The sequence below is a fragment of the Ammospiza caudacuta genome, chromosome 2, assembly GCF_027887145.1.
Source record: "Ammospiza caudacuta isolate bAmmCau1 chromosome 2, bAmmCau1.pri, whole genome shotgun sequence".
Classification (NCBI taxonomy): domain Eukaryota; kingdom Metazoa; phylum Chordata; class Aves; order Passeriformes; family Passerellidae; genus Ammospiza; species Ammospiza caudacuta.
The window spans coordinates 65,817,380-65,832,057 of NC_080594.1; the positions used below are offsets into that span (position 1 = coordinate 65,817,380).

Sequence of the window (14,678 nt, forward strand, 5' to 3'; positions counted from 1 at the left end):
CTGAATAATTAGATTTTTTTTAAATTTAAGAGAAATTTAGTTACCACACTTTACATAGAAATCTGAGAAATGGTCAGAAAAATGAATTTATGATGAATTTAAATCTAGTACATGATTTTATGTATTTTTAAAATGAATGTTTAAAAATCTAAAATTGATTCACCTTTGAAATTTTCTAAACCCCATGAAAGCATCATGTGGGATTTGCACTCAGCCCGTATAAACTAGTCATCTGCAGTAGTCATTATGAATTACACGAGCTAAGAATTTTTCTCTGTATTTTCAATTTGGTGTACAAACCAGGTAAACACACATGCGCTGGAAAAGTAAGGTGTAATATCCCTGTACTCAAACACAATGAGCAGGCCTTGCCAAGTGAAGTGCAAGACTCATGCTGCTAATGAATGCCTTTCACTTCAGTATGTACCCAGCTCATGCAGACCAGCTGAGCCATTTTTTTCTGCTTTCTGAATTTTTGCACCAGACAGCCTGTCAGGAATTTTGTATCTGAAATAGAACAAAACTCAGGAAATACAGAAATAAAGGAGTTTAATCTGTCTACTTTGGCAAGGGTGTCCTGATCAGACAGAACAATCCCTCCTCTTCCCATCCCGTTATTTTGTTCTATGCATCTCCTACCATTCAATCCCATTCTCTCAGGACTGATATCATCAGATGTGCTTGCCATGACTGTGTCAGTATGTCACTCAGGAAGCAGTCACCTGAAAAACTTCATTAAAACATTAAAACAATATAGCAACTAGATTTTCAAAAATCTTACATTTTTACCTCACTTTTAAATGCTTACCTCTGAAGATCAAAATGTGAATCCCAGCTCTGCCTTCAATCCCTTTCCACACATAATGTTGAGGGTTTCCTGTCCTGAACATTTTCAAATTCCAAGTATAGTTAAAGAAAAATCTGTTCAAATGTAAGACTGAGGGTCCTGCCCAAGGATATGCAATAACTAGTACTCTGGAGATTATCAATTCACGTAAGAGGCACTTGGACAACTCTCACCAACTAGCTATAATGATAATTTTTAAAGTTAAACCACTGTGACAATCAGAATATTCCACAAACCTGTGAACCTAGCTCTGTCAGTTTGGCAGCAGAGAAGACATCTACGAGAGGCAATCCTAACAAAGATATCCACTTACTAACTGCTTTGTTGTTGCAGGCTGGACCTTTCCTTTGCTGTTTTACCTCTAAAATAGAAAGATCTATTGCAAAATTATAAGATCATAAGCTGATCTTAGTGGAAGAAAAGCCACTGAGATAATGGTACTTATTACAGCTCTGGCTTAGGGATCTGTACCTCAAACTCTCTACTAAAAATTTCCTGTTGTCATCTTATTGCAGGGGCTCCATACTGTTATCTCCTATCACAAAAGTTTCAAAGCTGCTCCTCTAGGCACTGACTCTTTCTTCTTCACAAAGCAGCCATCTGACTCCAGGACCCTTCTCACCCAGCCACCCCACTCTTTTATAGCACTCTTCTTCTCACTGTTTACAGCAGTGGCCTGTTAAAGTCAGGCCTGTTCCTCATCTTTGATAATTGGCCCAGCTGCAGCTCCTTAGGGGTAAGATTACTTTCTACACTACCTTTATTTTCTTATATTCTATCCCCCTACAATTTCCAGTTTGGGAGTTTTTTTGTTTGGTTTGGTTTGGTATTTTGGGTTGTTGTTTGGGTTTCTTTTGGCTGGTTGGTTGGTTTTTGTTTTTACTTTGGTTGTTGTTTGGTATAGTTAATTTGGCTTTGTTTGGTTTTGTAATGTAACTTGATAGTGGAAATTTTACTGTCTGTCCATATTTATTTTCACATAGAAGTTCAGACAAAAGTTCTAAATAAAATTCAAAGCCGTTGTGAGTACAGGGAAACGCTTAAGCAAACAGCGCAAACATTTTATTCCTTTGCTTTCCGCTAGTCACATCTTCCTTAGAAAGCATAGAATTTTAAATTAATTATCAAGTCATGTAAAAATAATTTCTGATGACCTATTCAAAACTTGAAACAATCAAAGTCTTCCTTCAGGGGAGACCTGACTGTTTTGTATGTTTCCTGGACAAGGAATAAGATAACATATAGCCTATTTCTACAACCCCTACCTGAACATGACTTAGACCAGGTTAATGCCAAATCCCATGCAACTATATAGGAACTTCTTTGGAAGTTCAAAGGAACAGGAACAGCAATCCTTAAGATGTAGTTTATTAAGCCAGATAGATCATCTGAAATCTCAGTGTATTATTAAAACTTTGACTGTATTACTCAGCTATGTAAATTTTTGCTTCAAGTAATCCTTATTTCCTTTATTAAAGTTTTCTAAATTTGCAAAGCAGCAATACTGCATCTGCTCTTACAATGTATTTGTTATCCATGTACATCACTTTAATAAGCTAATTTTCATTTTCTTAGTTTTTAAATTTAAGAATTTGTTGTTACTATTTTTTAATTCACTATACTATCTAGCTTGAACTCCGAGTAGCTATCAGTGTAATTGAAGTCAATGAAAATGTCAAAAAAAATTATCTTACCAATACCAAATGAAATATATATCATGCTTTTAATGACCATATATTTAAATTGTCTCTGTAGCTCAAAGGTAATATACTGTGTTTGATTCTGAAGATTTTTAAATACCTTTTTTTCGGTGTATTATTATGTTTAGTCAAGATTTTTAGAGGAAAAGAAGATAACATTTAAGAAGGCGCACAGTGGAATACATCCCAGTTTGAATGAAAAGCTTTGCAAAAATTATTAAGAAATTAACATTTTTAGCATTATTCTATCAGACTCTCCCTTTTGCTTAATAAATCATTTCACAATTAAAATAATTTTAGCAATGAATTATATCTTTAAAAATACAAAAAGAGATTTCTTGTGACTAAGGTTAGCACATTGAAAGAATAAAGCACTAATATCCTAATAAAACCCAAAGACATTTATTTGTGTGTTATCATCTGCTTTGTAGACAGACTTTCCAAGAGGTATTTCACTGTGGCAGAAACGTTACTATTTATTAATGAATAGAAACTTGAAATTATAATTTTCCAGATCCGCAGAATTGTAAAATCAATCAATAAATTAACATATAAAGAAATTTTTAGGGTCATTAATTTTTCATATTTGGTACTAGTCACCTAGGGTCAAAAGACACTGAAAAGAGTTACAGAACTAGAAAGACAGAGATGTATTTTCTCTCAGCATGGACCAACTGCTGAATGTTGCTAGCTACATTTGCAAACCTTAAAAGAACATTTTTGAAGGGAAAAAAAATTAGCATTGATAGTTTCTGATAGCATCAAAAATATCTAATAATCTAGTTGTTAGAAAGCTCCCTTGATATTTTTGGTGCTTGGAAGGAATTCCCTGTTCTGCTTGATTATCTCTGGGACTTAGATATCTGTTCTTTCCATACTGCAAATCAATGCCTTGGGGTAGGTGTCCTTTGAAGTTGTTCCATTTTGCTAAAGCAATTAAAATTTAGTGAAGTATAAAATACCATCATGTTTTAATAGCATAAATTATTGGGAAACCTTGATAAAAGATATAACTAGACTCACCTCCAGTGAAACCACAGTGCGTTTTCTCCATGCGCTTGTGGTGTAATCTGTTTTCCAGTTTCCTCGAAGTGCTCCAGCTGGAAACCAGTTCAGCCCACAGACCTTCCAGGTCAGGGTTGGCCTCTGTTGCCTTTTGTGTCTAGTGGCATTAGAGGCAAGCACACAGGCCTAGCAGGCACAGCACAGGAGATACAGAAAGCCTGGATGGAGACACAGCTGCTTGTCAGTGAAACCCTTTAATCATTTTAAACAGTAAATCTGTTCCAGGTAAGCAGCACAGTTACAGCAATTGCATTGAACATTTTTTTGTAAGCAAACACCTGTATTAGACATTTCCAAATTTAAGCATCTGAAGTTTTGAGAAGAACCTTAGACTTTGCGTTCACACTGCACAGAAAATATTTTCATATGGATGGGTGTCGCAGACATTTCTCCACAGAAATCCTTTCTTTCGGATTTCTGCGTCTTCTGGAGGCCAGAGACCTCAGAAGACAAGGTAAACAATTATTATCAGATGCTGTGGAATGCAACAAGGACACCTTGATTGGCTCATTTCCTATGTTTATAATTAAGGGCCAATCACCAGTGCAAGCCAGGGGACTGAGTCCTTGGCCACAACTTTGTTGTAGAGTCTTTCTATCTATTCTTAGCATAGCCTAGCTGCTCTGAAAACCTCTCTCTATATTCTATTTAGTATAGCTATGTATTATATATAATATCTTAATAAATAAGCCTTCTGATTCAAGAAACAAGATTCACTGTCTCTCTCTCACCAGCAGCGCCCACTCAGGAGCAGTAATAGATGGGCAGCCAAATACTGAATGCAAAGAGAGAGTCACATGACATATTATCAGTTTTATATATATATATACTATATAAAATTACTAATATTATTATTATCATTATTATTATTATTACTATTTTCCCCAGTAGGAAGCAAAAAATATATAATAGAATATCTGTAGAGCCTTAGAAAAAAAATAAAATAATGCAATTATGCAATTCCTTTCAAACAGTCAGGAATCAGAGGTACAAAAATGCAGGGTGCCTTATGTAAGATTAAAAAATAATTACAGATAGTTGGAAATAAAACTGAGAAATTAACTCAGCAGTAAATTCTGGAAAATTAGCTAAAAAAAATTATCACGCTTTTCAAAAATTATAAAAAATGATGTTGCTAAACATCAGCTTCAAGAAACAGCATAAATTTGAGCACTCAAAGGCACGGGGAAAGGATAAGGTGGCTGACTCAAGATTTTAGCTTCTACTAATTTGTATAAGCTTTCAACAAGTCATAATGCAAGATAAAGAGACAAATCAAATAGAAAAATGTGCTAAAAAATCCCTTGGAGTTCAGAATTTTTTATTCATGGATATCCTATTAATTTATTGGAATAAGATTTTGGAGAGTCATAGAAATCTTTATTCATTAATTGAAAAAAAAATAGTGACACAATAGATGAAAAAAGCTCAATTAGTCAATTCAGGCAATACTTTTTCAATTTTCTACTAATTTTTTTGAGGTCAACAGCCTTCCTCGATCAATATCCCCTAGATAAAGACATTTTAAGAGGAAGAAAAAAAAAAGTAATTCTTACTCTTTAACTGGTGTTCCTGGTTGACTTTATAGTATCTACTTCACCACAGATTATTTAAATCAGGAAATTCTTCCCTAATAGATGCTAGACAATTTCAGGTATCAGCTAACCAGTCCAGAGACAAAAGAAAAAAATTATAGCTCTTTCTATTCCTTATTAAAAATGAATTTTAGCTCTTCTGAAAGCAAAAAAATATTGTTTTCCATTATGATCAGTCTCTGCTATACATGGAAAGGGACGAATCAAAAAACAGTACTATTACCATGAGAATTCAGCCAAGTCCAGTTACATTAGGCAATCAGAAGCATCTTCAGCATTGCATTTCAGAGTGTTTGCGTCTGTGTAACTCTATATCAAGAATCATATTTAAAAAATCAAGTGAGGTTCTGATTAACAACAGTTATCTAACATAAGCTTGCTTGAGAAAATATTTTTTGTATCTGACTTACCCTCATTTTTAAAATAATGCTAAAAGCCTTTATACACCAAGTATAGTGAGCTAACAGAAGCATATGAAACATTTAGAAATACATTATTTCTTTTGTAATTTTCTCAGAGATTTCTTGGTGTTTTTGTCAGCTTTTTTTTTTTTCTGTAGTCTAATACATCAAAAAATTTCCCAATGAATTTTTAAATTCATTGTTATTATGAATACATTATTGCTTGCCATTGCTTGCACAGTGCAAATAAGATCCTTTTATTGCAGCAAACACGTTTTCTACACATAATTGATATAACATAACAGTGTAATGGGTAATTAGGCTGAACCAAAGTATTCATTCCCTATTTCAGGACACAGTGAAGGAGAAAGTTTTCTGGTTTTGCTGAGGTTGTGTTCCATATTCCGAACATAGTAAAGAAAAGCAGTTCTGTTTAATCACTATATAATATTTCTAAAATAATTAGGTTGAGAATCCCATTTTGACCTGAGTTACATAAGGAACCCAGAATGTCCATACCTTGTTTTCAGAGTTTGAATGTGAGGTGGAGTAAAACACTATGGAAATTGCAGAGACTCTTCATCCATTACACAGGGGTGTATCAAGGACACTGGGATATCTCCCCTGCTTCCAAGTGTACCTGTCAGCAACTGGTGCAACAGGCCGTTGAGATGTGATGGCTGTGGCATTTTATTAGAGTAATCCATCAATTTCTCTGTGTTACAGGCCCTTCTTTCTTCTAACCTGGAACTAAGGAAATTAAAGGAGGAAAAATACTACACTTTGTTGTCATAAACAACCAAAAAAGATAGCATTACTTTATTTTGCTCTTTAGTAAAAAAAAATCAATAAATAAAAGTTTCCCTACCATGAGATATTTTAACACTGGTCTTGAATAATTTCTGACAGCCAACAGAACTCAACCGACACTAAAATAATGTTTAGTCTGCATGTTTTGCTTTTTTTTTCAATTTCCAGCATTAATTTTTTTATGGATGATATTGGTCTTAGACCCTGGAAAACAGCAATTTCATCAGGATCTATTAACCTATAAGTGTAAGCAATGTTTGATGAGGCTGTGTGAGAATCATTACATTCTCAAAGCTCCATTGCTTTAATGGAATCAAGAAAGTGGTAATGCAATGGATGGGAATCTTCTACTCATGACTGAATTTTTCTTTACCTTATATAATTTTTATTTACTCCTACATAATTATGTATTTCAAAGTCAAGATGAATCAATGTATTGGACAGACAAATTTCAGACTATAACTGGCAAATATTTCATAACAAAATAGAGATAGGCTCTTAATTTTAAATTACACTGAGCATTCCACAAGAACCATCTTCCACATTAGAATCCTGCACCATATTGTATCAATATTCTATTAATATTTTCCTATAATGCACTAAAAAATATCCCCAAAACACTTTTCATCCATAATATACTCTATTCTTCTATGAAGAATAGAATTTTGAATTTATAAAACTATAGGAATGCATAAGAGTCTCAGATAATAAATTTAGGGTGGGAAGGATGAAAGGGCCATATGTGGCTTTGTTGTTTCTTACTGTAACAAGAACAGAAAAATAATCATAGGAAAGAATGTGACAAAAATAGAATATAGTACTAAAACTTTGTTTAAAATTTGAAATTGAAATCAAACAATTGATTGATTGGAAAATACATTGAACGACCAGGATTTTGTTTTTCAACACTGGACAAATTTAAGGAAGTGCTTTCTTCTAGGATCTGCAAAAAAGCAGTGAATATTTATTGAAGGATTACTTAAATTCAGGGTTAAACTGGAGTTAATGATGCCATTTTTATAGATAGATTCTATCTTTTTCAAAATATCTTTTCCCAAAAATAGTTTTTTTCTATTATTCCACCCTACTTTTCAGTTTTAAGTTCTATTGACATAAGCGTATGCTTAATTTTAAGAGTTCAGGGTCATTTCCTGCCCTTATCATACAGTAGCAGTGGTAATGCAATCTGGTTGTCCTTACTTCTTTTGCCCAACCTCTTGATTATTAACAGAATGGATTTACATTGACCTCACAGACTGGCTTTCAGCACCAGATGCTAATTGAATGGGCGAGTTCTAGCTTCTCTTTATTGCTGAAAACCGCTCTCAAAAACTGGAAAAATAATGCTCTGGATATTTTTTCCAAAATGATATAAAGCAAGAGATTAAAAAACCCCAAAACAATAAGGATAAGGGCTCAGGAGAACAGGAAAGAGACATTGTTCTCATTACGAGGTCCTGTGCTTGCATGCCAAAAAATTCTGAATGTGTTTTTTAGCTCCATATTTCTCAAACTAATTTCAGTTTTGAGATACTTAATTTTTATTAAATCCTGATTATATTTTTACAGCATGACTTGCAGCAGCTAAAGCAAACCTAAGTTTTACTTTTTTTGTGTTAAGAATCTTGAGATATTAACTAGTATATCTTCCTTGAAAGGAAACCTCATCTTCAACATTTATTAGTACTAGCTGGCATGGAAGATGACTGGGAGTAAAATTAGAGACGGAGAAGTTATATTCACATCCTACCAAATGTTATAATGGTACAGAAACTATAGGGTAAAATGCAGCTGCTATGCCCTGGATGGAATGCAGCCATCATGCTTAAAACCTATTCCACCAAGATTCCCCACACACCAAATCTGCAACCATAAGCACTGCTCATGGGGATGGAATGGAGGGTGGAGCAGAGTGGAAACCCTGTGGGCAAGGCTCTGTGGAAACCCTTGCAGGGAAGTGAATTTGATGGCACTTTGCAGCTGATAAACCCCGTAGCAGCTGTCAGTCAGGGCAGAGGGGAGAAAGTGTCTTTGCTGCCAGGACAGCAGCTCTGGAGAGTTCTCTCTCCTCAGATGAACTTGGTTCATTACAGCCTAATTAAATACGACACACAGCTGCATCCCAAGTCACCTGCCCACAAGGTACGACCACCTCTCATGGAGCAAGAGTCTAAATTTTATTGACTGTACTATGAAGAGCAAAGTGTGAGAATTTTACACCAATCAGTAACAAATGTGTGTACAGATTGAGTCATTCAACTCCACCTAAAGATAAAGAAATACTATGAAGAAAAGTTGGGAATGGGGAGAGTTTAGGACACTCTATTCCTCTTGAAACAGTCACAGGGTGGAATGTGAGTTCTTCCCTGCAGGTACACCAATTGGGCAAGAACCACACTCTGTGTGTACTGAACACTTTCATTGGGGATTAGAGTTTGTCTGTGCATTGCTTTGAATATGTTTCTGCAGTCTAATACTATCACAGGCAATCCTTGAACCTTAACCTGTCACAGGTTTATATTAATAAAGTGTATTATTCTGTAAACTGTTGGTGTGAATCCTTCATGGGTGCTGGCAATCACCAGCAGAGGGAAATACTGGAATAGAGGGAAGACTCAGTGAGGAGCCTCTGTTATGGTATCCACGTGTGTCTTGAATAAGTCAGCCAAAGCACCCTCAGATCCAGCAGGATTGCTCAATGAAGGGTCCCTATAACAGGACACTGATAGACTGGCTCGGCACAAGAGTCTTGGCTTTCCTGGAGCACTGACAGACAAACCAAACACTAAGGGTCAAGGAAATCTCCCTTTTACACATGACAGTTGGTCACTTAAATAACATTGTATGACAAAGTCACTGATGACTTTCTTATCTCCCTCTCCTTGCACTGTTACATTTGTCAAACTTCATTATAACTTAAACAGGAACTTCTATGTATGATCCAGGTTATACAGAAAAATACAGATTTGCTACAATAATTACCCCTGAGAGAACAAAACCTAACAAATTTTCTTTGGAACTGCAGTCATTTCCAAGACAAACACAACACAGTTTTTGGCAGTACTGATTAAGTCAGTCTTGAATGAAGACTTCAGGTGACTTGCAAGGACAAAAAAAGGGTAGGTTTTTTTTCCCCTGGACAAAATGTTTAGTGCCATTTCAAATGCAATAGGGTGTACAAGTCATCTATCCAGGTCTGAGATGTGTGTGTATTTACATAAGTAGTTGCTGGATCAATGCCAACTGCATAATAAGTCAGTATTTCACTTGATATTCTGGCCTCTGATAGGAACCAATTCTTCAGTATAATAGGAAAACATGCAGGTCCAATGTTCTTCCTTTGCTGATACATTAATAAATATTTTTAGAATGGATAGTAAAGCATGATTTAGAAAGTATTTTTGAAAATTTTTTTATTTCTGCTTAATAAAAACACTCAGTGTTTGTTTATATTGCAGCATCCAAGGGTCAGTGTGTCTGCTTCAAACTCTATGTGCAAAAGAGAAAGAAAAACTTGAGCTTTTTCTATTTGCGTAAAAGGTTATTGTCAACAAAATACATAATTTATTGAATTTTACACAGAAAATATATAAGCCTTGAAATCTGTCTTTGGAATACATTTTGAAATTATAAAAGTCACCTCTAGCATCACTCCACACTTGAAATGCAATCAAAGCAAGCTTTACTTAATAAGATATTTCTACTACAGCACACAGTCAGTTTAATGGGTGGTAATTTGAAGTAACTTTGATAAGGTTAGGTCATAGTTTGAGTGAGTTAATCTGAGTTCAATGATGAATGAACATGCTGTGTTAACTGGTAGGAGCATGGGAGAATCAGAGCTTATAGACATTATTTTAACAAATTGCCATTTTAAATCACCTTCCTCAGGGTCTTTAAGCAGGATTCCATCAATTACGTGCTTACAGCTCACATTAGTGATACACATTAAAAAATTTCCCATGTGAATAATTTAGAAAAAAAATTGACTATCAAACCCCTGTGTGAGTTAGCTCCTGTCTATTTAAGCAAAGTTTTACTTAAATGATGCATGACGTGCAATATTTCAAAAATGTTCCTTCTGAGATCTTGAAGACAAGAGATGGAAGAAAAAACTGTCCTTGCAATGGTTATATATTCTCTCATGTGCCTTTTACTTTTCCTGATGTGTGACATCTTTGCTGGTTCTGCTATTTACTTTTCAGGACTGACTCACTTGAAAAAAAAACAACTTACTCTTCAGTAGGATTTCTTGTCTTTGACATTTTCTGCTAAGTTAAAGGAGACACAATCTGTCTATTAAATCAAGTGCATAAGAATGAGAAGTGATAAGAATTTTTTGACAAATAGTTTGCAACAGGCAAAATGTTATTTCTCAATGCTCCACATTTGTCGTTCCTCTAATAGCAGCAAATTTCAAAAGCTACCTCAAAGAGGGTGTAGAATACATTTGATATCATGTGAAGATATTTTTTTCTGTTTCTCTTCAGAAATAAAAATTGGTTTATTCCACAATTTTACTTGAGGAAAAAAAAGGAGGGGGAAGTACAGGGTTTTGTTGGGATACAGTTTATTTTCTGCACAGTAGCTAATGTGGTACTATGGTTTTTATTTCCACTAAAAACAGTGTTGATTACAAAGGTTACCAGAAAGGTAAAAAGAAATATCACCTGAATTACAAGAAGGGACAGATTCTGACCAGAAAAGCCATTCTGCAAGGGTAACATGATGAGAGAATACAAAGTTCCATGTGATATTTGCAGAATCTGCAATAAACTCAAAGTTCAAATTTCCTCATGTTTTATTTTAAGCACTTAGCTTTACTTAGTACTGTAATGTGTATCATCCCTTTGGCTAGGTTATGTGATAAAAGCGTACCTTGATGCAAAGAAAAGGAATACAGAAGAACAATGGCAGGTGGAGTAGCTGAATAATGCCCTCATCTGACTGCTATGAAATCCTGCGCAGTACGCCATCAACCCATAAAAGCCACATCTCCACACACAAGAAAAAAGGACCTTGCACTTATTCTTCTTGAACTTCATGAAGTTTTCATGGGAGAGGATGAAGTGAGAGAACTCCTATTAGAGAGGAATAGAGGGAGGGAGGAAATGGAGCTGCAGCCTAGGAGGGATCTTACGTCCAGTTCTCAGAAAGTGGGAAGACTGGGAGGGCAGCTAGGCAGGCTACTAGGCATACTGAAGATTCTGAACGGGAGAAATCCACACCTTACATGCGCACATGCATATATGTGTGTATGTAAATATATTTCCCAGTAATACAGCTACATCCTGCTCAACTAGAGAGGGGAGCAGGATATGGTCGCTGGTGTAATTTTGTTGGTGCAAGTGCTGAGTGGGTCTCTCTGAGCTGATTTGTGCAGCTGGCCTTGTATTTGTACCTAAAAACAGGCATGGGGATGCAACAACCTAATTTCCCTTGTACTTCTGAATTTTTTAGTCCCCTAACAACTTCCTTTCTAATTGTAAAAGACTTGGGCTCCGGAACTACACCTAACTTATACTGATCCATTCATCACCTGAAATTGTATTGGATGAATTAAGGCTAAAACTCATTTGGCTAGATGATGTATGTAAAATCAAAATCCAATTTCTTGTATCTGATGTTAAGAGAAGACATTTAAAGCAGCAGGAATGGATATTCCCTGACACTGAGAGGCAAAATTCTTGGACCTCTTTTAGTACTTTAAATATATCTCATTAATATCCTTAGTTATTGCCACTTCAGTCCTTAAATAGCTTTTTATCAAACTAAGGAAATGATACTTATCCTCTTTTTTGAACATAGTGAGGTATAATTGATTTTCTATAGCATCCACTTTGCTAATGCAGCAGATTATATTAGTGGAAAACATTACTATTAAATGGAAATTATAATTTAATTGTCATTGCTTTTGCATGTCTATCTCAAATATGCAGTGTTCTTGGAGTTTGGTATTTTATGCACTACACTAAAAATGCTCAGATCAGATTCTCTCAAGTTCTGAAAATTATCCAACATATCATAGAAACATAGAATTGTAGAACAGTTTGAGCCGGAAGGGACCTTTAAAGGTCACCTAGTATGTGTTTTTAGGAGATAACTGATGCTCTAGGGGAAGTAGGTATTTACACCTAGATTGCAGTGTCACCTTTCTGCCTCAGTGAATTGCATTGCTTTAAATCTTTTAGATCGCATCATCTTGTGTAATGTCAACTCACATTGGCTTTTCTGCATGACACAATATAATGTGATGGGAGGTGACACAGAAAATGTAATGTGATATGACACATCAGAAATGTAAAGAGTGCTGCAACTGGATAGTTGGTGTCAATTTAGATAGGAGACTTCAAATCCAAAATGAACCTGGCAGACACTAATGGAGTGAACGTTACAGTAACTGCTGTATGTGTGAAACTGTGAATTCTGCACTTCATGTATATTGAAGAGGTTCAAAAGTAAAGTCTGAAACATTCAGAAGAATAATTATTTTTAATTGACAGAGGCACACAAGTTTAAAGTATGAAAAAAAATTATATATTACAAAAGGTTTTTTTAATATTTTCTGTTATTATTACTTGTTTATTTTAATTTCTTTTCTAAGGTTGACTACCAAACTCAAAATTATTAAAAAATTACATGTAATTGTTGTATAATATTATATCAAATTTAATTAGCCTCAGATAGTCAAATCCAACAGGTATGGATTGAAAACTAGCACCTAATTATCCCAAAACAGTTTTAAATACTGAAGTAATTCCCAGTTAATTTTTTGAACATTCCAATGGACTTTCCACCAGATAAATCTGCTGCACAATAATTTTTTCACAAGAGAGCCTATGCCCTTCAGACTGGGGTCTAATTTTACATAAACAATGCAGTGCAATGCTAATGTGTTAAATTAGACCATTTTTTAGAATTAAAAATCATAGAAAATCCAAATTAAAAAAGGAGAGTAAACAGAAGACTACAAAATAGTAGTTGCAAATATCAGATGACTGTGGAGTGAAATCAGAGCTTTCTAAAATATTGGTTTATTTTGTTTCCCAGAGAAGATGTGGATGCTCTGTCCCTGAAATATTCATGGCCAGCTTTAATGGGACCCTCATCAACCTGGTCCAGTTGAATAATCTCTGCCAATGGCAGGTGTTTGGAACTAGAGAGTCTCTAAGGCCCCTTCTAACTCAAATCATGATTCTAGAAATCCTGCCTTGTCAAATAATTTGTACATCTGAGATTCATTGTCTCTCTCCCCTAGGAAGTTCTCTTTTTTCTTTCTTTTTCTTGCTTCTTTTTTTCTGGTTTTTCTTTATTTCTTTTCGTGTACCACCATGTTTTCTACCATGTGCTAGCATTCCTATGGTTCAGCCCTTTTACAGGTGAGGAAGTCATTAGTTTTCCTTAAGGACTGAAAGTATTTTAATCTATTATAGAACTCTAAAGTTTTTTCATAACCACTCAAGAAGAGGAGAACATTTATAAATGTCTATAGATGTTCATTGTCTTCACTGAAAGAAAAATCATCGACTTTTAGACTGTTCAAGAAGACTTAGTGGGAAATGCAGTGTTTTTAAAATTCTGAAGTATGGAAGAGGAAAGTTGGCATGTGGGAGAGGAATTCTTTAGGGCCATACCTATTATTTGAAATGAGATAAACAACCATAGCCTCAGAAAGTGTCTTGTGCAGGACAGCAACTCAGGGGATATCACAATGTCTACTTTTGTGTCAAGAAAATAGGAAGAAAAAAGAAAAAAAACCTAAACTGTTGTGCTACAGAGTGGAGCTGAAAAACAGGGTGCAGCAGACAGGGGTGATGCACTGCAGCTGATAAGGCACAGAGAACTTCAATTTCTTTTTTGTACTATGTAGTTTTACCCCTTCAGCAAAAGATCTTTTTAGTGATAACTGCTACCCTCCTCTAATGATTCTTTCTTTGCTGAGACACAATTTTTTTGCTGTGTTTTTCCCAGTAGTGTAGCAGCATAACTTAAAGAGGCTTTTTTGTTATCTTTTCCTTCTATCCATTAAAGGTTTCTTTTGCCAATATTTCAATGGCTAAGAGAAGTGCGTCAATGTTTGGGAGGAAGAAGAAAATCAACTTTACTGCCAGATACACCAGCAGTGATTTATTCCTCTGGGCAGTTTTTGCAGTTCCCATGGTTTTCCATTAAGTTATAGTATCATGTAATTTTTGCAAAACCACGTGCAGTGTTTCCTGGTGAATGCTATTTGCCATCATCATTTTGACAGAATCAATAC

The 14,678-nt window shown here is 35.1% G+C and overlaps 1 long non-coding RNA gene across 1 annotated transcript; it reads right to left on the minus strand.

The window, feature by feature from the left end:
- Positions 1-412: 412 nt before the first annotated feature.
- On the minus strand, positions 413-1,444 carry LOC131554917 (uncharacterized). The gene is made up of 4 exons (XR_009274475.1): positions 1,319-1,444; positions 1,084-1,223; positions 809-882; positions 413-730 (listed from the first exon to the last, which is right to left on the minus strand). It is a non-coding gene; the product is annotated as an uncharacterized LOC131554917 (long non-coding RNA).
- Between the last annotated feature and the right edge of the window lie 13,234 nt (positions 1,445-14,678).